General features: G+C 36.5%; 1 protein-coding gene across 1 annotated transcript in view; it reads left to right on the forward strand.

Moving 5' to 3' along the window:
- The first annotated feature begins 20,019 nt into the window (after positions 1 to 20,019).
- The window catches only part of MEI4 (meiotic double-stranded break formation protein 4), a 210,589-nt gene continuing 202,913 nt past the window's right edge, over positions 20,020 to 27,695 (forward strand). The window contains exon 1 of the mRNA XM_042986699.1: positions 20,020 to 20,094. The gene's annotated coding sequence lies outside the window, so the exon portion shown is untranslated. The remainder of the gene's footprint in view (positions 20,095 to 27,695) is intronic.

A 27,695-nucleotide genomic window follows, 5' to 3' on the forward strand; every position in this document is an offset into this window, starting at 1 on the left:
ACAAAGTTATTATATCTTAAGGGAAACTATTCTATTGATAGAAACTTTTAAATCTACTTTCCTTAGGTGTGCTGTTATAAAAAGATCTTTAGGAACAAGTTTGGTAAACAGTGATCCCAAACTATTCTGATTTAGAGTATTTTGATTTCAAATGTGACACAGCTTTAAAGCTTTTCCCCATTACCCCTCTGTCTCTCTTTCTCTTTTTTCTTTAATTTTTGTTGTTTCTGTCAAAACTAAATTTTTTTAAACCAAACCTTTTAAACCAAAGTTTGTAATTTTCTTCTTTGATTTGATTTAATCACAATTGTACATGGTCCACATTAATTTTACCCTGATGAGTTTGATTTCCTCGTTTTCATGTGAACGAGGTGGTATTTCTGACTGTCCATAAATTAAAAAAAAAAAGATTCTGCTCCATTCGTCTTCTCATCTTTCCCACCCGTTATTGTTACTGCCTTCAAGCAAGCAAATCATGGAAAACCTTTGATCATTTTTCTTTCATCTCACTTGGCTAAATTTACTTTTCCCTTCAGAGAACTTCTGAAATTTATCCCTTTTTCCATAAAGCTATTGCTGGAAAAACTTCATATATATCTTAATGTCACCATTTCGGTCATTACAAATTTCTCCTTCATGGTATACATCCTATCAAACCTTGGGGTGGATAAAATATCTATGTAAAAGTAATTTTTTCCATTAAAGTACTCATTTAATTCATTCTTTCAGCCAATCTTTTAGATTGCATTCACTATGGCATTTTTTTTTTTCATTCTTAAATTGTTTTAATTGCACCCTTAACATTTATTTTTTCTAATTGATTTCTTTGCTGGTTTTATTTTTCACTCAGTATGGATCCCATTACTTTCTTCATGCCTGCTTATTCCTGCTGTTAACAAAATGAAGACAATTTAGGTGATAGAAACAAGCTTTATTTAACACTTCGTGAAGTAAGACAGTCTCCCTTCAGAAAATTGCCAAATGGGGAGAAGGCAAGAAGATGTAACAAGATGAAGAACAAAGAACAAGAAAGAAGCAAATAGAAAATACCTGATTTGCTGGAACTGCAAAGTCAACCTTGCTTGGGGTGAGAAGGAACAAGAAAATAAGTATAGAGCGCAGAGTTGGCTTGTGGTTTGGGGATTGGCCAACTGAATATTCTGTATTTCTGACAAGGTGGAGCATTTACAGAAATACAAAAATTATCTAAGTGGCTGACATGGCACCCTGGGCATCCTCCATCTTGGGCCCCCCAAAATTTGTTTCAACACTACTGAGGTATATTCTAAATAAAAGAAATCTGATAATTTTTCCACACTAATTTTTGTCACCAAATAATCTATGATTCATCAAAATGTGATCAGCAACAGTCCAGATAATGTCTTAAAGTCCAAGTATTTTAGTTGCTGTTATGAAAATTGGATTTTTTTTTTAAACTTAAGGTTTGGTTTTAAATCTCTGACATCACACTTTATTCTATGCTGTCTTTGGCCTAGCCCCTAACTGTGAATTCTCTTAACCTCGTGACTGAGTTGTAAAAACATTCTAAAATGTTTTTTTTCCATTAGTCTTTTTGAACACAAGAATGATCTTTCCCACAGAAATGATGTGTAGTAAACACCCTTATAATCCTATCCTAAAGTAGACCCCCCCCATCCTTATTTCACCCACAATGTGGGTAACCCTTGGTACCAGTACTATTGTTGTACCTAATTATATGACATTAATTCTCAGAGAAAGTGCATTTCTTTAGTTTCAATCTACCTATATGCAAAAACCCGTCTTCACTTGCAATGATTTTGGTGATGAGACTGTCCTTGTTTCCCTACAGTCTGGGTAGTCTTGAACAACATTCTTAACCTCTCTGTTCCTGAGTGTCCTCCTTTGCACAATGGTGATATGAATAGTATCATCCTCAAGAAAATATTAGCAAAGAGAATCCAACAGTTCATTAAGAAAATCATTTACCACAATCAAGTAGGATTTATTTCTGGTATGCAAGAGTGGTTCAATATTCACAAGTCAATCAATGTGATACATCACATGAACAAGAGAAAGGATAAAAACCATATGATCATTTCAATAGATGCACAAAAACATTCAACAAAGCACAACATCCATTCATGATAAAAACCCTCAATCAAGTAGGTTTAGAGGGAATACACCTCAACATAATAAAGACCAACTATGAAAAACTCACAGCTAACATTTTACTCAATGGTAAAAAAGTTATGAGCCATTCCCCTAAGATCAAGATAAAGATGTCCATTCTCACCATTTGTATTCAACATAGTGCTAGAAGTCCTAACCACAGCAATAAAACAACAACAACAGCAGCAACAACAACAACCAAAATAGAAAGCATCCAAATTGTCAAGGAAGAAGTAAAACTTTTAATATCTGTAGATGACATGATACTACATATAGAAAACTCTGAAGACTCTACCAAGAAACTACTAGAACTGATAAATGAATTCATTAAGGTCATAGGATACAAAATCAATATACAGAAATTTGTTGCATTTCTATACACTAATAATGAAGTAGTAGAAAGAGAAATTACGAAAAACAATTCCATTTATAATTACACCAAAAATAATGAAATATCTAGGAATCAACTTCACAAAGGAAGTAAAAGACTTTTACTCTGAAAACCACATAACATTGATGAAAGAAATTGAAGATGACCCAAACAAATGTAAAGATATGCTCATGTGCTGGAAAAACAAATATTATTAAAATGTCCATATTATCCAAAACAATCTACAGATTCAACGTAATCTCTATCCAAATACCATTGTCATTTTTCATAGAGCTGGAACAAATAATCCTAAATTTGTGTGGAACCATGAAAGACACTGAACAGACAACACCATCTTGAAAAAGAAGAACAAAACTGAAGGTATCACCATCCCAGACTTCAAGTTATACTACAAAGCTGTAGTAATCAAAACGGTATGGTACTGGCACAAAAACAGACACACAGATAAATGGAACAGAGCAGAGCTCCCAGAAATAAACCCACAATTATATGGTCAATCTTCAGTAAAGGGAGCAAGAATATACAGGCATAAAAAGACAGTCCCTTCAACAAATGGTGCTGGGAAAACTGGACAGCTACATACAAAAGTATGAAACTGGACCACTTTCTTACAGCATAAAGAAAAATAAACTCAAAATGGATTAAGGACCTAACTGTGAGACCTGAAGGCATAAAAAGCTTAAAACAGAGCACAGGTAGTAATTTCTCTGACATTATCCATAGCAACATTTTTCTAGATAAGTCTCTTGAGGCAAGGGTCACAAAAGCAAAAATAAACTGTTGTGACTATACCAAAATAAAAAGCTTCTGCACAGCGAAGAAAACATGAAACAAAACTCAAAGACAGCCTACTGAATGGGAGAAGGTATTTGCAAATGACATGACTGATAAAGAGTATTTAAAATAAAGAACTTATAAAACTCAACACCCAAAAAACAAATAATCCAATTAAAAAATGGGCATAAGACATCAACAGACATTTCTACAAAGAAAACATACAGAAGGCCAACAGATACTTGAAAATATGTTCAACATTACTCATTATCAAGAAAATGCAAATAAAACCACAATGAGATATCATCTCACACCTGACAAATGGCTAATCAATTAGTCAGATGGCTAATCAGAAACACAAGAAACAACAAATGTTGGTGAGGATGTAGGGAAAAAGGAACCTCCATACACTGTTGGTGGCAATGCAAACTGGTGTAGCCACAGTGGAAGACAGTATGGAGGTTCCTGAAAAAATTGAAAATAGAATTGCCATATGATTCAGTAATTCCACTACAGGGTCTTTACCCAAAGAATATGAAAGCACTAATTTGAAAAGATGTGTGCGCCCCTATGTTTATTGCAACATTATTTATAATAGCCAAATTATGGGAGCAGCCCAAATGTCCATCAATAGATGAATGAATAAAAAAGAAGCGGTATATGTATACAATGGAATAATACTTAGCCATGAAAAAGAATGAAGTCTTGCCATTTGCCACAACATGGGTGGACCTAGTGGATATAATGCTAACTAATATAAGTCAGTCAGAGATAGACCTGTATCATATGGTTTCACTTATATGTGGAGTATAAGAAACAAAGCAAAGAAAAAAAGAGAGAGAAACCAAAAAACAAACTCAGCTATAGAAAACAGAGGGTTACCAGAGGGGAGATGGATGAGAGATGGGTGAAATAGGAGAAGGGGATTAAGAGCACAGTTATCGTGATGAGCACTGGCCAATGTACAGAAATTGAATCACTATATTGTATACTTGAAGCTAATATATCACTGTATGTTAACTATACTGGATTTAAAATTTTAAAAAAAGAGAGAAAAAGAAATAAAAACGAATAGTACTTATTTGATAAGGTTGTTGTGAAAATTAAATGAAAAAAATCAATGTATAGGGCTAAGCACAGAAGAAAGAAGAGATTTCTGGAGGCATCTGGGAAAGTTCTTCCTGAATCTTAAATGAAAAGAAGTCAACTTCATCCTAGCTGGTCTTGAACAAGAAACTGTGTAGCCTTGATTCTTTATGACACCTGTTTGATAACCACACACTCTGGCTGCAGCTGACTAGGGAGAGGAGAATGGAGAGACAGAAAGAATCTGGTTCCCTCAAGACATTTTCAGCTGCTAAATCAAACAATTCTGAAATCTACTTTAGTTATGAACCTCCTGTTATGTCATTTGTTCCTATTTTTAAGTCATTTTGAGTTGAGGTTTCTGTTGTTTTCAAATAAGCACATTTTAACTAAGCAAATTTGATGAGTTAGAGAACTTGTGGGGAACAGAAGTGCCACAGGCTACAGGTGCAGAGGTTGGAGAGTCAAAAGTGAGACCCCCAGACACCTGGATTACTAAGCCTGGGGGTCACTGGAGACCAATGCAGCCCAACTCTTGGAGCTAGCCCCATGAGTCTCAGGAGGCATACTGAAGGGCTTCAAAAAATAAAATCAGGAATGCTATAACAAGAATAAATTATTTTAGTAAAGTATTCTAAGCCTAACATACTCTATGGTTCTTAAGACCTATTGGTGGGACTGGGGAAGAAAGGTGTGGGGACTGGATTTTCTTATTCTTATAAACGAGAAATTTTTGTTACTAGGAGTTATTAATGGACAGAAAAATAAATAGATGAGGATTGGGGTACATATAACGGAATAAAATTATTATTGTAATTTTAGTGCATGAAGCTCTGTATTTACACTTTTATCAATAAGACAGAGGAATGGATATTAATTTCAAAGAATAAATGTTCCTTAATCTTAAAATAATTAGATATTGGTCTAATGGCAATAGAGAATGGCAAGGTTATTCTCTCTTTAATATATTTTTTCAGTACCTTTATTAGCAAAATAAGATTTTAAAAATACACAGGACTTAAGCTCTGTAGACCTTTACAAATGTAAATATCTATTAAGCAACATACTTTTCTTGGAATACAAACAGGGAAGAGCCATAGTTGTATCATTGCCTTGAAGGTTTGTACCTCTGGATCTTGGTAGCTTTTCAGTCTTTTCACCTCAAAGCACACTAGTTTGAATATCGGTGGTGTGGTTAAGTAAGGTGAATTATCCTAACAAATGACTAGAAAACTTGGTATTATTGCACCATTTAAAAAAATCATAGGTGTGCCTGAGTGGCTCAGTTGGTTAAGCATCCAATTTTGGCTCACGCTATGACATCACAGTTTGTGAGTTCAAGCCCTTCATCGGGCTCTGGCTTTCCGCTGTCAGCACAGAGCCTGCTTCAGACCCTCTGTCCCTCTCTCTGCTCCTCCCCCACTTGCTCTCTCTCAAAATAAACATTAAAAAAAAAGAAAAAATGATAGAAAATTTGTTTACATTTTGTGACAAGAAATAAATGATTGTATAATTTTTTGTAAGACCATGTCCTTTATTACTGATATCATTAACAAGGCCAGTATTTATTCTCTTATCCTGTGGCTGTGGACTGAAAATATTCACACTAAGCGCTTTTCCTGTAAGACAACCCAATATCCCCACCTAATGTCCATTCAGGACAAGATTTGGATGATTATGAACCTTGGTCCAGCTTACTACTGAGTTGCTCTATTTTTTACAGCTTCCCTTGGCTCCTAACTTTCAGCTGCACCTCCTCGCCATGGCCCTGCTCCTGCTTTTGGCCATTTAGACTCCACGGCTCTGATCCTTACTTTGTCTGAGGACTTGCTTGCATAGTCACTTCAGCATTTCTGGGTAAAATCAGATTCGTTCTCTAGGTGGTTCAAACATGTCCAGGCTGTTAGGGGGTCCACAAGGGACCACTGATTATAATCTGCTGAGAGAAGAAAATCTATAACCATCCTTCATTATTTGAGCATAACTGTTTCCAGGGACGCCTCGGTGGTTCAGTTGGTTAAGTGTCCAACTCTTGATTTCAGCTCCGTTCATGATCTCACTGTTCGTGGGTTCCAGCCCCAATTTGGGGTCTGTGCTGACAGAGAGGAGCCTGTTTGGGATTCTCTCTCTATCCCTCTCTCTCTGTTCCTTCTCTACTTGTGCTCTCTCTCTCTCAAAATAAATAAACTTAAAAAGAGAATTTTTTTTAAAAAGCATAACTTTTCAAAATTTGGTTAAAAGCTTAATTCCTACTATTATTAATTTTGAAACAGCAATATTTTTATTGATGGAAAATAAGCTTAAGCAACATACTGGTAACATAGGTTGAAAAGTGTTTATGATTATGTGGTATAGATGGCTAAAAAATTGCTAAATATATTAATTGCATGTCAAACTCCAAAGAAATAGGCATTGGGTTGTGTAGTTTGCCATTTTACTTGTAGTTCAGAGATTGTTAGTAAGGAGTACTGACTGCTTTTGAAAGACACTTTCCCCTCACTAAATAAGGCTATTTGGAAAATGCAATGATTTCAATGTACAGACATGGCATACGAAAATACAGGATAGAGTTATACATCAGATTAGTGCTGGGAATAAAAGCAACATGGGCTAGAATTTGGTATTACGTGCCTTGAACCTATCTGATTTATCTAAAGCAAAGTCTGGAAGGTTTGGGGGTATTGAAGGATCAACTCTTTAAAGGAACACATGTTGTTGTTGTTGTTGTTTTTTCTTTTACTTACTATAGCTAACATAGTGTCATATGTTAAGCTTATAAGTATTTGTTGAATCAGTGAACAAAGAGGATTATAAAATGAGGATCAAAAGAGCCAGATGACTTGTGAGGCAACAGAACTGGCAAAAAAACAAAAAACAAGCAAGCCAGCCAGCCTTGTTTTCAGACTCCAGTTTAGTAGTGTCACGTCTATTAGAACACAATGAGCTGCTTACACTCAAGCGTGTCTTTGGTAAAAAGGTAATGGACATATGCACTGATGTTCTGAAAAATCAAATATATTTCTATTATAAGGAGACAGGAAACACTTGCCAGCATAAAAATCATTTGACCTAATTCAAAATTTTAATGTATTTTTTTTTCACTTGCAGGTTTCTTTTTTGTGCTGCTGCTCAGAAGTAGTTAGACTCCCTACAAAGTATGTAACAGTTTTGGTAACTACATTCATGGCCTTTGCTACATCAAGCAAATTTGATTCTCCTTAATCTTTCTGGAGCTGAGCCATTGGTAATAGCATATTCTACTCTGAAAAGAAAAAAAAATTCAAAAAGATTTGGATAAAATCATTATCCAAACCATTTATTATTGAAAAATCCAAGAATATTAGAATATTAAATTTTCTCAGTATTTTTTTTTATTTTTCCTAGAAAATGCATTCTAAGATTAATACTTTTTGAATGATTTTTCCCTTGTATCCTGGGCTTTCTTTTCTAAATTTAATGAATAACTTTGTGTGTCTTTTCACTTTTACTGTAACAAGGCAGCCACATAGCCAAATAAAATTGATTCAAACAGAAATGCATTCTTTTGCTCATATTCCTATTTTGAAGAGAGGATATTGTGTGAAGAAAGCTCATTTTCTATCAATCCTTCTTTTGATAAGCTAGTATGAACATATGTTACATATGGAAACTCACATCAAAAAAAAAAAAAAACCCAGACTATCTGCTGCTTGATTATTAAATTTATTAGAATCTGTAGCATGCTTATAACAACGTCTGATTTGAAAATGAAAAATATAAACACCGTAGTGGAGATAGTAATGAGAGTCCTAAATTCTAGGAAATAATCATGAATTTCTAAATTTGTGATATACTAATTACATGAGAAAATATATTTTCCATTACTTTTTACTTGATTCTGGAGACAATACATAACAGTTTACTATATAATTTTATTTACTTTTACTTCCATATATATAATTTATTATTATTTATTTTTTTATTTTATTTAATAATTTTTTATTATTTTATCTTCTAATTTTTAGAAAACAACATATATCTGAATACTGTTCCAAAAGAAAAGGATGCCCGATCTCCACTCATTGAAGCTACCAGCTGCTCCTTTCCTCAACCAATCCGTAATAGGGACTGTGAGGACCAGTGGTTCTCAGAGGTTAATCTGCATAAGAACCACATGGGGCAGGAGTGCTTCTTAAAATGTAGGTTCCCAGGTCCAGCCTCTGAATTTTTGATTCAGGAGGCCTGTAATGGGCCCTGGGATGTGCTTGTTTCACAAGGTCAGTCAGTTGGCCCCGATTCAGGGGGTTTTCAACAGCACTGAACATTATTGCCATCTTCCTTTTTTTTTTTTTTTTTAATATTTCCTTTTAGTCACATTGTAAGATTTTTCTTTTTTTCCCTCAAGTTTTTATTTATATTCCAGTTAGTTAACATGAAATGTAATGTTAGTATGAGGTATACAATTTAGTGATTCAATACTTCCATACAACACCCAGTGCTTGTCACAAGTGCCCTCCTTAATCCCCTTTACCTGTTTAACCATCCACCCCAGACCACCCACCTCCCCTCTGGTAACCATCAGTTTGTTCTCTATGGTTAAAAGCCTGTTTCTTGGTTTGCCTCTCTCTCTTTTCCCTTTGCTTATTTGTTTTGTTCCTTAAATTCCACATATGAATGAAATCATATGGTATTTGTCTTTCTCTGACTGACTTCGCTTAGCATAATACTCTCTAGACTCTTGCCATTTGCCATCTTCCTTTTGCAGAAGAAACAATATAGAAACCTGGTGAGGTTAAATTACAAGATTGAAAGTAACACAGATAATTGTTTAAAAGCTAAAATAATGCATGTTCAGGGCAGCTTTCTTTGCAAAATTAGAGATTTAATTAGATGTTCAATGTTCTTGATGTGACAGGGGTTAATATGGGTCCAGTTTTAAAACTTCTCCAAACAACCTCTCATCTTTAATTTTTTTTAAGTTTATTTATTTATTTTGAGAGAGAAGGAGAGGGTGAGCGAGTAGGGGAGGGGCAGAGAGAGGGAGAGAGAATCCCCAGCAGGCTCCACACGTCTGTGTAGAGCCTGACGCAGGGCTTGAACCCACAAACCTGTGAGATCATGACCTGAGTCAAAATCAGGAGTCAGATGCTTCACTGACTGAGCCACCCAGGTGCCCCCCTAACCTCACATCTTTAAATAAGACACCATCTTTATTCTTAACTGTTCTTCAATCTTCTCTAGATATTCTGAACCTCATTTTTTGTATTTCAATTTAGTTTAGCAAATATTTACTAACAATGTACGATGTGCAAGGCACCAATCTAAAGCATACTTATTTTGCCTTCTCTACACTTTAACGGAAGCATTTTGACTATTTATATTTTGTCTTAATTTGCAGCTCAAAGCAAATGAAAGAATTGTAGCTTATCAAATTTGATGTTAAAACATGACTATTTAATCATATTTCATATTTAACAATCTGTACTTTTGGATTGATTCAGTAAATTAATTAGCTACTTAGGCGATATAAAACCTTAATGTGTTGAGTTATGAATTTTTAATATAGCAATTTTTCTGTTCATAGTTATAATATGCTTCTGGCATTAATTTTTGAAGTACAAAATACTTCTACCTAATTTTCTCTTCTGTTGTTCTGTCCTAAATTTAGAAAGAATATTTCAACTCCAAATTTCTAAAATAGGTTGGATTTGTGAACATAGTAAACAAAACCCACAACCCAATGTATTATCCAGAAAAAAAGTTGAATACAGAACCATAGATGGTGTAAAGTTAGGGATGATACTACCTACTTTCCCCACTAATATATATACCTGCATCCTGACATATCCACACATTACTGATGGCTCTAATGGACAAGCACCACAATCATTCTGCGAGAGTCTTGAGTATAGTAAGGATATTAGTATGTCTTCTTTATCTGTTAATGGTAGTTAACATATTGGACATTTTCAGTGTGCCAGACTTTTTGCTATATGCTTCAAGTGAATTATTCTCATTTAACTTTCACAATAACTGTATTACCATTTTGTTTTATAGATATGAAAGGACTTGGAGAGGTTAAGTTTTCCAAGATCACATAACCAGGGAGTGGCAAAGCTGGCATTTGAGTTGATCTAGAATATGCACATTTGACCACAGTGCTGAAAGTCTTCAGTACCTTTGAAACTCTTAAATAACTCATTTAGAGGGGTGGGTAACTATTTGGGTAAAAGATACATGTGCCTGAAGCTTAAAGCAAGATTGGATTTCAAAAAGGGTTTTCCAGGGGCACCCGGTAGCTCAGTCGATTAAGCATCCGACTCTTGATTTCAGTTCAGGTGATGATCTCACAGTTCATGGGTTCAAGCCCCATGTCTGGCTCTGCACTGACATTGGGATTCTCTCTCTCCCTGTCTCTCTCTCTGTCCCTCCTCTGCTCTCACTCTCTCCCTCTCTCTCTTAAAAAAAGCAAGCAAGCAAGCAAGCAAGGGTTTTCCATACTTCCCTTAACAGTCTCAGAAAGCATTTCTGTCTTATTACTCATATTCTAAAGACATCTGGACAAAAATTAATATAATCAATGAAAGAATAAACTAATCCTTAATATCACAGCTTACCGGCCTCTTCAACCTCCACGGCTATTTCTTCTTATTATTTATAAAAATCCTGAATGACTTTCTTATTTTTTATCAGGACTCACTACATTTACTTCATCAAATATTTCAATTGGAAATTAGATGTTTTAAAAGACAGAACACCTATTTTGGACAACACATTAAAATATTAATACTTGCACAGATTTGATATTAAATTTTTTTTAATGTTTATTCATTTCTGACAGAGAGAGAGAGTGTAAGTGGGGAGAGGCAGAGAGAGAGGGAGACAGAATCCAAAGCAGACTCCAGACTCCGAGCTGTTAGCAGCACAGAGCCCTATGCGGGGCTCGAACTCACGAACTGTGAGATCATGACCTGAGCCAAAGTCAGACGCTCAAACAACTAAGCCACCCAGGCACCCCACACAGATTTGATATTAAAAGTAGTTTCCAGAATATTCTTACTCCTTAAGTCTAAAACACATGCATAAATATTTCAATGAATATTTTCCTGTTTTTTATTCCTCTTGTCTATGGAGACGCTGAAGTGAGCATGGCTTACTTATAGGCCAGGCCGGTATATCATGTCACTCAAAACTGGAAAAGATCATTATGGATGTCAGAGGCTTCTTTTAATAATGCACAGAGACTTAGCAACTCTGTGAAGTGTTAGGACAGGAACATTTATAAATGAAGTTGTATCTCTTTCAAATACGTTTTCACATGGTGGCTGCATCTGTTCCATTAATATGCCCTATCAAACCGAAAAGCAAACAAGAGGAGAGGAGTTGCTTGAGGATGGATTTAAAAGCAAGAGCAAGAAAAGAAAGAAGACAATAGGCTTCTGATGAGTTTACCATGAAGGCAAACACTTACCTCCAGCTGGCATTTTAAAATTTGTTTATCTGGGTGAGGCATTAGATGGTATAAAAAGCAATCCTCAATAGGGTAGCATTTCTAAAAGATAATCAAATAGTGAAATCATTGAAGACAAAGAGCTTTAGTTATCTCAAGATACAGTATCAGACCTTTAGTTTTAGCTCTTAAAATGAATGATTATTCATGAACAAAAGCTACTGATTTTTGGCCTAAAGAGAACATCTTGAAAGGACAGGTAAGAATTAGAATAAATAAGAATACTCTAATTTCTGATGAACATACAAGGGCCCAAAGGTCTTTTCACAATAAATAATCGGAGATAACTTTTGCAGGGAGCTAACTAGCAGGTAAGAAAATGAACACTCAGATGTTATTAACCTACCAGCTTAGCTCAGTTTATTTTAATAACATTTATCAGGGATATGAATTGGAAAGTATTGGGGCTTTTTTGGTTTGTTTCAAACAGACAGCAATTTAAAATTACCAGTAGAGGGGTGCCTGGGTGGCTCAGTCCGTTAAGCATCCCACTTTGGCTCAGGTCATGATCTCACTGTGGGTTCTAGCCCCGTGTCTGAGCTGTCAGCACAGAGCCTGGAGCCTGCTTCGGATTCTGCATCTCTGTCCCTCTCTGCCCCTCCCCTGCTTGTGCTCTCTGTCTCTCAAAAACATATAAACATTAAAAAACATTTTTTTTTTTAATTACCAGTAGATACACTTTGACACAAAACCAGGTACGCCAGACCTCATGAGACCTAGGATCTGGCCTACGGACTGGGCATTTTCTCCCCTGTTTATCTTCCCTTGGCATAACTTTACTTGTCTTATCAGAATTCACTTTTGACATTGCCTCTTCTAAAAAGCCACTTGTAACCACCACACCCCCCCCCCCCCCCAGCTAAGTCTGGTGTCCATTGTGAGTTCCTCAATGGCAATTTCTTCATTGTTGGTGTCATTGTCATGTTTTGCATGACACCTCGGAGGTTTTCAATCAATTTTCCAGTATGGGTCACCAAGAAGTGAATACAGGGTTTTTAATCTTACTGATGCCCCATGGTACAAAGTTTTAGGTTATATATTCCAGGAACAACTAAGGCAGTGTGATTCTTTCTTTCTTTCTTTCTTTCTTTCTTTCTTTCTTTCTTTCTTCTTTCAGACAAAGAGAGAGAGCATGAGAGGGGAGGGGGCAGGAGAGAGAATCTTTAGGAGGCTCCATTCTCAGTGCAAAACCTGATGTGGGGCTTGATTTCACAATCCTGGGATCATGACCTAAATAGAAATCAAGAATTAGAAGCTCAACAACTGAGCTACCCAGGTGCCCCAGCAGCCTGATTCTTACACGTGATATACCAAAACAGTTCAAGATCAGTAGTCAATTAATTACTTAAATTCTGTTTATATTTTGTATTATGCATTTATCAGTTTTTCTTGTAATAAGGTCATATGTAACTTATTGTTTTTTAAACAGGGAAAGTGGAAATTTTTTTTTCTAGAAAAATAGTGTTGAGGCTATGCAGAAGGATAAAGAAACAATTTCAGAAATTTGAAGCAAGTTGAAAATTAGTAATATGGTCTGAGACACAAATAGAATTTTAGGACAGAGAGAAATTTAAGAGGTCATCTTGCCCAAATACTTTATTTTATAGAGAGGTAAAGTGATTTTCCCAGGGTCCCACAGTGCAATAAATGGCAAAATATAGATTAAATCCCAAGTGCTCTGACTCCAAATCCAATGTCTTTTCTGGGATATCACAGAGCCTTAAACAGTGACAATAGAAACTGCATGTTTCTGGCTCCAGGTTAGCAATCTGAGCAACATATGTTTATTGCTTTATATAATGTAAGTGAAGAAAACATCTGTTGCCATTTGTGATGCAAATTTCTTCCTCTATAATAAAGGAATACCGCTAGAATAAAATGAATAAGTCTTTACATAAGATCATCTGGAAGAAGGTATATAAATGAATGTGGGCTAGCCAACTAATAGAATACATAGGGATATAGTTTTAGGGTATAGTTAGTTTCAAAAGTCACCAAATGTCAGGGTGCGTGTGTGTGTGTGCGTGTGTGTGTGTGTGAGTGTGCGTTGGGTGGAGACCATTTGTTTCCACTGGAAGAAATAAACCTGAAGCCAGAAAGTATCTTCTCAGAGGAGTAAAGGGGTGTCAGAAATGGGTTGGAGCCTTGGTTTTGCTACTGAAAATGCCTAGGTGATTTTGGGTATGTTACTTCTGTGATTTGGTATTGGAAGGAAAATAAAATAAGAATACTTTTTCCTAAAAATTTTGAGAAGAGGCATGCTAGGTCCTTAGCAAAGACTGAGACATCAATAAACAATAGATATTGTTGTTACTTGTGATTGTATTCATATTTCAGGTTTGCAGCTTAAACAGCCTTGGTTGAAGATTGCACCCAAATAAATACCTAACAGACAATGAAGCAAAAAATAATACGTATAATTTGTCTTCAACACATAGTAACTGTGTAGATTCTTTTCTTCCTCTTCTCTTGGGCTGTATGTCATATAAAAAAATTGATACTGCTTGTTATCCAAACATCTCTCTGAATAAAAACTGGATTTCAGATAATCTTAATAGAGCTTTTTAAAATTTACATTTTGAGCACACAAAAAGAAGGTTATTTGGAGTGGTTGTGATATTTTTTCAACTGGTACTACACCTTTCTATAATAAGCCTTATTTGGAAGAGATGTGCTCAAAGGCAATGGTTTTCCATGTGATTTTGGAGGCACAATGCATAGGAAAGAGGTTGGAAAAAGTTTACTGGAAAAATTACGTTCCTTTGGGAGATCCAAATTTACTTATAAATTCTTGTTACTGAGGATACAAGGAATTGAGGGTTTTCTTATGGATAGCAGTTATCTATACTCATTTGCTAGTGGGCAGAGAAAACTCTGCAATAAATTACAGTAATCTACTTTGTCTTGTTTGGAGTTGCTAAAAAAATCACAATGCAAGGAAGATAGAAATTCAAGTGATAATAATAGCTAATATTTATTTAAAACAGTGTGTGCTAGAAACTGAGGTGTTATGTATGAATCATATCATTTAATATGAGTGCAATTATCATCATCTCCACTTTATAGATTAAGAAATTGAGATCTTAAAATTTATAAGTTAGGAAATTCAGATCTTAAAAGCCATGGAAATTTACCTTGGGTCACTTGCTACTAAGAGGCAAACTAGTGAACCAAGGGGGGTAGTCTTAATTCAGAGCCCATGCTCCCATTCACAACACTATATACCTTCTATCAATGTATAAAAAAAAAAAAAGATAAATTCATCTCAACTGAGGGTAAAACAGATGTGTTCCTATATAAAATGATGTAAGAGATGGGCTTTACTCTATTCCTCAGTGTTTTTAATATCTATCTTCCTGACTTGTTAGGCAGGTTACTTGTCTTAGTGTTGTGTCTATGTAGTCAATTCCACACTCTCCCTCTAGTAGATTGGCTACTACTCTGCTTTTTTCTTCCCGGAATATAAGTTTTTCCTCTTTTCAAATAATCTTAATGTTCCTTTCTTTAACATTTTATCATAACTGTTCTACACAGATTAATATTTCTATTATTAAATATGACCAAAATATTGTCAGTTTAAAGTTTTCCATCATTAAATCAATTTTTTTGTATTTTTTAATTTTTATTTTTTTATATGTTTTTGGAAAGAGAGAGAGGGAAAGCATGAGTGCAGGAGGGTCAGAGAGAGAGAGAGGGAGAGAGAGAGAGAATCCCAAACAGCCTCCCAATGTCAGTGCAGAGCCCAACTCTGGGTTCGAACCCATGAACCGTGAGATGACCTGAGCCAAAGTTGGTTATGCTTAACTGACTGAGCCACCCAGGCACCTCTGTTTGCATTTTTAATGGTTCACCTTACCAGCATTCAATTTTGAATATTTCTGCCTGATTCTTATATTTTGTTCATTTAAAATTAATGTTTTAAGTGTGCATCTTTTTCATAGCACCTATTTTGCCTTAACTTTCTTTGCCAGCATGTGTCATCTAGTCTTTCAGTAAGTCACAATAAATCCAATGGTAACTGAACAGTCTGCACTTTTGCAAGCTTTCTTTCATTTCCACAGAAACCTTTCTTTAAAAAACAAACAAAAAAATATTTATTTATTTTGAGAGAGTGTGAGTGCACTCACGCAAGTTAAGGGTGGGGCAGAGAAAGAGGGAAAGAGAATCCTAAGCAAGCTTCCTGCTGTCATCGCAGATCCCAACGTGGGGGCTCAATCTCATGATCATGAGACATTGACCTGAGCCAAAATCAAGAGTTGGACATTTAACAGTTTGAGTCATCCAGGCACCCCAGCAGGCTTTCTTAGATGTGCCTCTAAAGTGCTTTTTCCAAATTGGTAACATGCCTAAATGAGTCTCAAGATTAGTTCAAGCTTCTTTTTTACCTCACATTTTCACAGAGCACCTCTTTTTACCTAACCGACCCAAAATGCCTTTTGTGGTGTTTCTAATACCGGTGAATTTGTCAAATTTGTAGTTTATATCTTTTCATCAATTCAGGTGGTAAAACTGTGAATCTTTTCAATCAAAAAGGCACTGAAATTCAGTAATGCACTGCTCTGAGAAAACAAAAAATACTAAAAACAGAATTTCCAATCACATAAATTAGGAGTCAATATTCATATGAAAAAGAATTATTCACTTCACACATAGATTTGGGGGAGCATATTTCTTCTAAAAGCCTAATGTTCTCTGTAAATTCAGAATATAAATTTCCTAGAAAATACTTTTTAAATTTTTCTTTAATAAAAATATTTAAGTAAAGTAACATACTTTAATTTGGGGAATAATTATTTTTACAGTATGTGATTTTAGGTATGTTAAAAAGATGTAATTCATAGTTGTAAAAGCTTCCTATCCTCAGCCATATTCTTAATCATTCCACTTTTCTACAATTTGAAACTTTAAGATTCAAAATTACATACTTTAACAACAAACTTTTTTTTTTTTTTTCATGAAATTGATGTAGTTTAGTGGTCTTAAACACTTGGAAACTTTCACGGACTTTGCTCTTCTTAAAGCAAAGATACCAACCATTTTGACAAAGGTTGGGAAACTGTAAGATGTCATCTGGACTACGCTAATAATTATATAAATAATAGTATGAATTACTAATTTCATGTTAACAGTAATTGAATAATTGAAGACAATGGTAGGCAGGATTCCATAGTATAATGTTAATTCTAATGACCATAAGATCATAATCTGCTGAAAATTCTGTTAGGGTTTTAGATCAATTTGAGAAACTGAGGGGTGCTAAAATGGTGAGTGGTGACATATGAAATTGTCAATGAAATTGAAGCAGATGTTAAAGTTATCAGGGTGAAATCTAACCAAGGGACCTGGCTCCAAGAAGTCTGATGAATGGTTCAAAAACACAAAAGCCTTATAGAACTAGCTGCCCCAGATGCCACTGAGTATGTTAAGGTGTTAGTTGATGGAACATTCTGGATAAGGACTACAATTAAAGGCAGCAGCTAAAGTGGGACTTAACTGGCTTCCTGGTTGTGCTAGAGTGAAAGGGTTAAGTTTATTCATTTTGAAGTAAGAGAGTGTGGTGTAGGAATCCTAGCTACCCTGTGTACAAGCTGAATGTCCTTGGATGAATTAGCCAATCTAACGTTTATTTTCCTCCTTGTAAAATAAGGATTAAAAACAGTACTTGGCCTATATGGATTTTGTGAAGATTAATTAAACAAGGTAGCCCATGATTACCTGGCATAGTAGGGATGTTTAGTTTCCTACTAGTTATATTGTCTTGATAATAAAACTTGGCTCCCTTATTGCACAGCAAGATCATTTAGGAGGAAGAGTTTTTTATACTCAGTACCTAACATGATAAATGTTTCTTGAACTACTAAATTGAACACAGAATTAATAATTTTCTCTGTGTAAGTGGGTGTTGGCCTAGGGATTATTGAAGTTTCTATTTCTTGATAGAGAGGCTTACTACTGTTTCCACAATTTTATAGTATAAAATAATGCAAATTACTTTTCCAACAACAGCATTTTCTAACAACAGGCTTTTTAAAATACATGTTATATATTATTTGAAATTTTATGAGAGTTATTTTGTTTATGGTTAAAATAGTCTTTTAAAATTAATATTGTTTTTTGATTACATATGCCGCATTCATTTTATCCATCTTACTTACTTATTTCAGGTTTACATTAAACTGGCTAATAATAACTTAGTATTCTCCATCTAAGGTTTTATATTTTGCGTAGAGGTAAACCATTTTCTTTTATGTTTTTACATAGATCCTAAAAATTTCTTCATAGATACCATTAATATTTTCTTTGCTATATATACAGATTGGCATTTAATGAATTTCCTTTCCTAAAAAAATCTGTTATGTGAGAGAAACATGATTTTCTAACACATTCTGTTCTGCCTCTTTACCCAAGCTCCCTTCAAATATTTTGCATTTAAATGCAGCGACCAACCTGAAGAGATAAGAGATCTTAGGCACATCTTTGCACTTTCACCTTACCCTTCTTTATAAACTCTTTTAGAAAAGTTGTTTGGGCCATGACACAAATAGCTGAATCACAACATTTATAGAAAAGTAGTTCTAAAAGGCATAAATTAAATGTTTTAAGATAATGGGAATCCATTAATTTTTTTATTCAACAAACATGTACTGATTACTTATTACATATTCCCATTAGGGATGAGTAAAGCTAGTATAAAAACTAGTATAAAAACTTGTACAATTTTCATGACAGTTATTTTACATTATACAGTTTTGTAAAATCCATTCCATCTTTAGAAGTTCAAAGAAAATTGTAAATATACCCTAGTTAATAAATATCTATGTAAGGCTTAATGAGAAAGGATATGCTCTCGTTAAAACTGACAGCAGTTTTCCAATAGGATTTCAGTGACTGCAGTTATTTTGATAGTTTGTTTACCTATTTGTTTTAGTTACCAGACTACAGTTGTAAAGGGCAAAAACCATGCCTCACTCAGTGCCTGGCACAAAATAGGAGTTCAATCCAATTTGCATAATGAATGATTAAGTGGAAATGAAGTGCATTTCACACATGCAGTACAAAAGGCAACTTTGCAACATTTCCCCTATTTGACTCTTAATCATCTCTGTGATAGATGAACTATGACTGGATTTTACATTTCTCAAATAAGAACTGCAAATACAGTAAACCATTAGTCTAGTGTTCATTAGTTTGGAGTTCAAGATAATTCACTCTTGACTTATCTGAAATTTACCTCTGCAGGATTAGATATTAAACAAATTACAATAGACTTGAAATCATTGACTCTTTTTCATGGGCAGATGGTTAGAACACTGATACTTAATGTTTTAAAGAAATTTACAATAACTCTATGCAAATGAATGTCTTAATAAAGAAGGCTCATCCATTTAGAAAAGTAAGCTGAACAGAACTCCACATAGAAATGATCGATGATTGATTCTATAAATGAAACTTCTACCCAATAGCAACCAAGTATTGTGTATAATACCAAAGAAAACTACAAAGACTCTGTCCTCAGTATGCTTAGAATCCATTTGGGATTCTAAAATATGAGTTTTAGAAAGAAATAAGGCAAAAACGATTTAAGAACGTAGACTAAATGTGCAACGTAACAGGTAAAAAGTGAGCAAAACCATTTATAATAATCATAATTTCTTGCAAGAGACAGAAATTTAATTTCACCTTGGGAAAAAGAAAAATTGTTTTAGAACTCAGTTTTTCCTCAGTTCTCCGAGTTCCCCCCTCCCCCAATGGCATCAATGCGTCTCTGTCCGACAGTCTCTGCAAGGATTTCTTCCTCCTCAAGGCCTCCATGTCACTGGCAAGCTCCAGAGGGCGCACTTCTTCGGAAAGCGACGGGGCGTGTCCTTTTCCTTCGCCGAGCCCTCCTTAGAGAGCTTCGGGGCGCCGTGCCGAGCCCGCTCCTGGTGACCGAGCTCCCATTCACTCTCCTGGTGAGCGGCCGCGGGGCCTTCTGGGGCTTGTGGTCTCTGGGCCGTGGCCCTGCTCTCCACCCCTAAGGGTAGAAGGCAGGACGAGCTGGGCAGCGTTCCAGGCTCCCGGTCCGGCGCCGGGCCGCCAGGGCGGGCACTCAGGCTTCCCCCGCTCCGAGAGGGGGCTCAGAGTCCCAGCCCCAGCGCTTCCCTCCCCGCCTGCACTGGCTCCCGGCGGAGGGCGCCCTCCCTCCTCTGCTGGAGCCCCGAAGGTAGGTGGGGAAGCGCCCCGCAGTCTTCCCCTGCCCAGCCTCGCCGGCCGTGCTCTCTGCCCAGGTGGCCCGCGGGTGCCTTTCCCATGGCCCTGGGCTTGGACGTACATTCACCCCAGTCACAGGGCTGTGTGGAGTTACGCACGCTGTTGGGGTTTCCCTTCACTTAATTACGTCGATTGCGCCTGCATTCAAGTGCTTGGGGTTACAGGAGCATTGGCGCAGAAATCTATGAATTTCTGTGTTTTGTTCCACGCCTCTGAGCATGTTTAAGCCTAGCTTGACCACTGAAATGGTTCCTGAGGCTTCGTAGAGAAGGAGGGACCTGTGTTTTGAAGCTGTTGGTGGGAATGTCAAATCATGGAATAGATCTTTTATTGATCACCCACTATATTGGAGGAACTGTATAAAGTGCTGTAGGTATCTAATTGGCACACACATGGCTTTCTCACTCAAAGACCTCACAGGCCTGTCCTGGGGATGGATATACAGGTGCCCGAGAAACATTCAGAGGAAAGGGTGAATTTGCATTAGAAGGATCAGATAAAATGCTGTAGGACAGAGAAGCTTCATGGAGAAGGGGGCATTTTAAGGAGGGATAAGTACCAGATATTTAGGAAATAGGGGCTGAAGTTGGGAATTCATTACAGATGAAGGGGTTAGTAAGCAAAGGCATGAAGTCAGGCGTGCATGGAGAAAACAGAATGTTTTAGTGTGTCTAGAATGTTTGAAGTGGCAGGAGAAATTGCTTGGACTGAATTATGAAAGGCTTCTGGTAGCTTGGTAGTCTGGAATTGTGGAAACATGTTTTTGGACTTGGATTCCATCAGGATCCATAGATTATAAAGAAATGTACTGTGTTTAGTATTCATAGAATGCTCATAATGTCGAAAAAACACATAATAAGATGGGCTCTGTTCACGAGATGGGTATATTTTTCAATAGTGATGTTTTTGCCAAATTAATTGCATGCACATTGATCACTTTCTTGGGCTTGTTTGTGTTTCCTTTTTCCTATTTAAAATCGAGAATTTACAGTGCATCATGTGACTGCAATAAGAGTCGCCTGGCAAAGATTTGTGAGTTGCTATCTGCTATTCTACTTGTTTTTATTTGGGAAGACTTACTGCTTCAGAAGGGTTTTAGATCAAGTGCAATAAAGAGCATGTATAATTTGGGACATGGATAATCTGGATGACTTTCAGAGCAGAGAAGTGGACCAAAATGACAAAATTCAGAGGCAAAATATGGGAGTGAGGTTCGGGAGTACAAACTGATGATAAGCATCGTTTTTATTCTTTTTATTTTTTATTTTTTTTCATGAATGATGGAGGGAATACCAGCGTTTGGAACCAGCTTTCCAAAACCAGTATTTTGGAGGCCTTGTTAAAGCTTAGAAAATACTATCTTAAATATGTTTTTGCATATATAAAGATATTAGGAGTCCAGTGGACATTGTGGTGAAGATTGGAGAGAATATTTTAGTTCTTTCACGGGGCATGTGTATGTCACATATGCATTAAACTTCTTGAAAAAGGTACTAGAAGTTGAAGGTCAAGAGTCACAATTTAATAGAGCCAGTTAAATTAGGCCTGGTCACTTTGGAGCATTATTGAGGAAGGCATATGACTGCACTGTGAAGAATGGATTAGAAGGAGCCAAGAGATCAGTCAGAAGGTTGATGCAGTAATAAAAGCAAGATATATTAGTGATTTGAAGAAAAAGTAGACACATCTTTAGATTAGGTTATAGAATTGACAGGGAATTGTATAGAAGGATAATTGGGGGAGTAGTGTCACTAAAGTCAGAGAGCAAAGTGTTTTAAGAATAGAGGAGTGGTCATTAGGATCATATGAGTGGTCAGATGTTGCAGAGAAATAGAATGAGGATTTGCAAATAGCCATAAGGTTTGGCAATTAGGATGCCATTTGTGACCTTGGTAAGAACAGCTAGGTTGAGTGGGGGTGATTAGAGAGGGCTTTTTTTTTTTTTTTTTTTTAAAGCTGGAAGCAACCTGAGCATGGTTGTATGTTGAGAGATAAAATTAGTACAGAAAAAGAGATTAAAAGAGAAGAGAGATGGTTGATAGAGAAGAGTTGGTATGCAAATAGTGCATATTCTTAGAACATTGTGTGTGGTACATAAGTATAGGAAGATGTTGGCTATTTTTTTTTTTCAGTAGCATATCACAGAAAAACCAGAGCTTTCTTATATGCTTGCAGAGTACCTAGGATCTAGCTTACTTACCTATCCATTCATTCATTAGGTCAGTCTCCTGGTATTTTTCATTGAGCACCATGTATTAGCTGTAGGGATTTCTGCTCTGAGCAGACATATAATGAGCTCAATGGAGCTTGCTTGTCACTGAGGGACATAGACATTAAACAACTAATTAAATAGGGAATTATCCAGTTGCGGTTGTGAGAAATGATGTGAAACAAGACTATGGAATGTTAAAAGCATATGTATTAGAGGAAGTTGTCATGGTCTAAGGAAGGCATTTTCAAGGATAGAACGTTTAAGCTGGAATCTAGAAGAGATCACTCTTGTTACCTGTGAGCCAGTCCTTCTTCTTGCTGTTTCCCTGTTAGTCATCCCTTAGTTGTCTGTTCATTGTTGGGCTCAGTTGCCCCTCTCTTGAACACTTGGTGTATATTTTATCAGTGGATTGGTGGGTTGGCAAAACTTTCAGGAAACAAAACTTGGCAAGGATCTTTTCTCAATCTAGTGTTTGCTGCATCTTAGTGACTAAATATGAACTAAGTGGCCATTTAATTTTATTCATGCTACATTGATTACCGTTAGGGAAAGAAGAGGGTTTGGGCAATGGCAAGTTGATGGTCAGCCACAGCCACCACTGACTTAGCCTCTTAACATCCTTTGGAGGAACCACAAGCAGCACAGATCCTGACACTTATTAGGAATTTTTGGTAACTGCCAATGATACCTAGGTTTTGTTTTCTTTGATTTAAAATTTTAATGTTCTCTTGGACAAGTGATTGGGGAAAAAGCAACTACTTATGCTTCTGTCTGTAGGGAAGTGAACATCCTCTTGCTGCTATAATTTTGCATTTATATAGCATTTGAGTGTGAGCTAAGTGCTTTTACAATCAATTTTATTATTCAGTTTAAAAGAGAGCCTACAGTCACCCCTGTCAAAATTTGTTTGGTGTTATTCAGGGAAGGGAATCTTTTATAAAACTGGCCTTCTGTGATGGGGAAAACTGATCAATCAAAAGACTAGAAATAATGAGGGACAAGGTGAACATCATCTAAAGACAGCTGTTGATAGAAGACATTGGCCACATGGTACCTTTTTTCACAATGAAAGAAGGAAAAAAAAAAAACCCACAAAACCAAGTAGAAATACAATCTTTCAGAAAGCCAACTCCCTCATGATTTGGTTTGTAACTGCAGTACTCAGGGATGTTTTACAAGTGAAAATATGTGTCCTTAAATCTACATCCTTAAAGTATTAGGTTTTATTTAGAGCAAGTGTTGGCAAACTTTTTCTCTACAGGGCCAGATATAAATATTTCAGGCTTTGCAGGCCATGCTGTTTCTGTAGCAACCATACGACTCTGAAATTGTAGCACTACAGCAGCAATAGACAATACATAAGCTAATGGCCATGGCTGTTTCAATAAAACATGGTTTCTACAAGCAATGCCACCCAGATTTAGCCTGTGGGCCATTGTCTGCCAGCCTCTGATCTATAGCACTTCTGAGAATCGTTTACAGACTAGGGATGTTATAGATTAGACTGACTGATATTCAGCTCCAAGCTCTATGAAGGCAGAGATGGACTTGTCATGTTGACTGTTGTGTCCCTGTGTCTAACACAGTGCCTGACAAGTAGGAGATGATTAAACATATGTGTTGAATAAAGGAAGGAGTAGCAAGGCTCTCTGATGGAAAATTACCTAAGGTGGGGTAAGTGGTTCTATATTCAGATTTTCAGGTTCCACATCATGTATTCTATGGTACTACCATGTTGGGTACAGCAAATATATTGCAGTTGAGTGCTTAATTCGGAGAACAAATCCAGGGAATGCTTGCAAAATGTAAAAGAGCCAGTGATACAAAATGATGGTAAAGAACAGTAGGTCTATGAGTCTCCATCAATAAAAATACATACTACATCCTTTGGAAGGGACCTGAGAGAGAATATATTCCAACCTCTTACTCAGGCTAGGGCTTTCATTATTTGCCCTGTTTTGTGTGCCTTGCTAACTAGCATTATGCTAGATAGCCTCTTTTGGTCCTCCAGATTTCTCCACTCCTCCATTCTGCTGATTCATACCGCTCTCTGCTCCCTCCACAGTCCTAACAATGGCCTGTAGGATGAAACGTCACAGCTCCTGTCAGGTGGTCCTTTCCCCATGGTGCTCTCTCTCCTGGTTCTGGTAACTGCTTCCTCCTCTCATCCCCTTAGGCCTGGAGTAAATGAAGGATGACCTTGCCCCTTTCTGTTGTTGGCCACCAGGATATTGTGTTTCCCCCTTAGGTCACCCACACTTTTAGAAACAGTGTCTTTATTTTTTTATTTTTTTAAATGTATATTTATTTTTGACAGAGAGAGAGACAGAGCATGAACGGGGGAGGGTCAGAGAGAGAGGGAGACACAGAATCTGAAGCAGGCTCCAGGCTCCGAGCTCTCAGCACAGAGCCCGACGTGGGGCTTGAACTCACAGACCGTGAGATCATGACCTGAACCGAAGTTGGACGCTCAACCGACTGAGCCACCCAGGCGCCCCATAGAAACAGTGTCTTTATTAAACTCTCCTTATATTACCCAAACTGTGGTGCCCTTAGCTTTCTCCTTGGACCCTGGTGGATATAGTATTCCTACCACTTTTTCAAAGGCACCTATTGTATGTCACTGAATGACTTTTAAGTCCCCCAAAGTCAGTGACTGTGGCTTCTATTTCTTACAATCACAGGATTTCAGGGTGAAAGTGATCCTGGAAGGTGAGCCATGTAACTTTTCTGTTCAGGGTTGGGGTGCATTCTGCCCCATCCTTATCAGAGCTCATTGTACCTGAACACCTTCCACAGAATTCACTACTCTTAATGTTCTCTCACACATCTTTAGCCACAACTGACTGGTAGAATATGTATAGTTAATTTCCACCCATTGTCCTTGTCTTGTTCCTTGGGGTTTCATGGAATAAGTCCAGTTTACATTCCATTCCTCTTTTCTTCAGACAGCAGGTTTCTGAGTTCCTTTACCATCTCTATCTGTTTACAAGCAGTACCTAGAACAGAATCTCTTTTTCCATCTGTTGTCTGATCATGCTCAGTTGAGAATGAGCATGATAACTTTCCGTGGAAGGCTTACTACCTCCGATGAATAGAAGGATCAATATGTCCTCTTTCCTTGTTTTGGAGATTTAAGAGGGAACGTGATCTGACTCCATTCCACATTCCCCACCTCTGCCAATTTAAGTGTTACATGTCATGTAAACAGCTATCTTTGACAATGGCTTATTTTTTTCCTTGTTATTGAGTTTATATTTAAAGACTGTCTATCAAGGGACTAAAGTAGTTTACAAATTGTAGATCTATAGAGGGCTATGTCTACTACCCAGTTTCCTTTTGCTTTTCTTCAAATATCAAAAGTACACTGATCATCATTTAATTATTTTAGGGAGTACTATTTAAAGTATTTTACTGAACTTTTGGAGTGCCTGGGTGGCTCAATCTGTTAAGTGTCCGACTTTGGCTCAAGTGATGATCTCATGGTTCCAGAGTTCGAGCCCCATCCATATCTGGTTCTCTGCTGTCAGCACAGAGCCTGCTACAGATCCTCTGTCTCCCTCTCTCTCTTTGCTTCTCCCTGGCTCACACTCTCTCTCTGTCTCTCAGAAAAGTAAATAAACATTTAAAAAAAATAATAAAGTATCTTACTGAACTTTTCATTTAGGTTTCAAATCTGAACAGCATATATCACCAGACTCACAGATTTTTTTAGCATTTTGTTCCTTTTTTTTTTCCTGGACATTCACTCTCACTTATGCCAATTACTATTATCTCTTGCATTTTGGAAATATAACAAACTATTGAAAGGCAGTATTTTTTGGTTGCTAATCAAACTGACTTTAAGGAAATGCTCTGAAGTAGGTTCTTAAGTATATCATTCATTTAAGTCAATTTTTATAATGAAAGTCCAATTTATTTTTTAACAAACCTCCAAAATATCTGTCAGCTTCTTTAATTCTTCCTTCTGATTTATTCAGTGAGCTCATTCCCCATTTCATTTTTGATTAGATTGGCTTCACTGCAGCAGAAGTCAGGAAAATAAATCCTCTTGTATTTAATGTGTGCTTTGGTTTAAGCTGGATGAGTAGAAGAATGAAAACAACCCATTAGAAAGTAATGTTGATTGTTAGAGAGAGAGAGAGAGAGAGAGAGAGACGTGACTTTCTAAATTTTTAATAAAATTGCTTGGAAATATATTTCAGAGGCTGCTTGCCGATTGCTCCTTTTCCCATGCCTTCCTTCTATTTTCATGAATATCTGTTTCTGACAAGATTAAAAAACAAAACATACTTGTGATTCTTTTCAGATTCCTCAAATGGGTTTTACAGTAGCTGATTGTTTATGATGCATTTCTTTTTATCTCTTAGAACAATGGTAGGAGAAAGCTACTTTCTCTTCTGATCTGTTTGTATACTTTATTTGAAGTTCTATTATTCATGCATTAGCGTGTATTTTATTTATTTTCTTATTTGTCTGCCTCCCCCAGTAAAAGAAAAGCTCCAAGAGAAGGGGCATACTTAGGTCCAATGGCTGGCCCAACATTTGTCAGCAGAATATAAATGGATCATGACAATCTGCCATTTTATAACAGTGCGCAAAACACTTAGGTAGTTCTCAAGAAGTTGCTGCTTCCTAAAAAAAAAAAAAAATTTCTCTTATAAATACGGGTCCTAAATTATCCAGTTTTATAAAGATTGTTTTGTCTTTTAATTAAAAAAAAGTCCACCATCCATAATCCTTTTATTTGATAATTACTAAGCACTATTTCATGTATGTAATGAATAGATTATAAAAAATACATATTTCCAATAAGCTTTCTTCATCAGAATCAGTTTCCCCAAGCCAAAATTATGTGCTTTACATGCTTCATGCATGCAAGTAACTATGGCATAACTGTGGATTGCAAATGAAGCAACCATTTCAGCTCCAAGACCCCGCAGTACATTTTGTACTAGATGGCTGATGGTAAATAACAGTCAAATTCCCAGTTTCCCAGTATATTCCAAAAATATGACTCTGGCATAAAATCACTGAGAATGGCACTGATGCAAAGCACATAGCAGGAGGCTGGCTTCTTTAATTATTAATGTGCTTACCTCATTACCATGCCTCATTGATAAAAAGCTAAGATTTAGAACAGAATTAAAAAACAACTTCAGAGCGTAGTTCATGTGGTCTGAGTAAATGTTTGTACATTTTGTACTTTCCAGTCATTTAGTATAGATTTCTGACTAGAGTCCATTCTTCACCAGCCTAATATTGGCGTGGTGTTGGAGTCTTCCCTCACTTTTTCTCCCTCTCTTTAGTCTGGCAGCAAGCCCTACCATTCCATAAACATC

This window comes from Panthera tigris, chromosome B2 (assembly GCF_018350195.1).
Source record: "Panthera tigris isolate Pti1 chromosome B2, P.tigris_Pti1_mat1.1, whole genome shotgun sequence".
Classification (NCBI taxonomy): domain Eukaryota; kingdom Metazoa; phylum Chordata; class Mammalia; order Carnivora; family Felidae; genus Panthera; species Panthera tigris.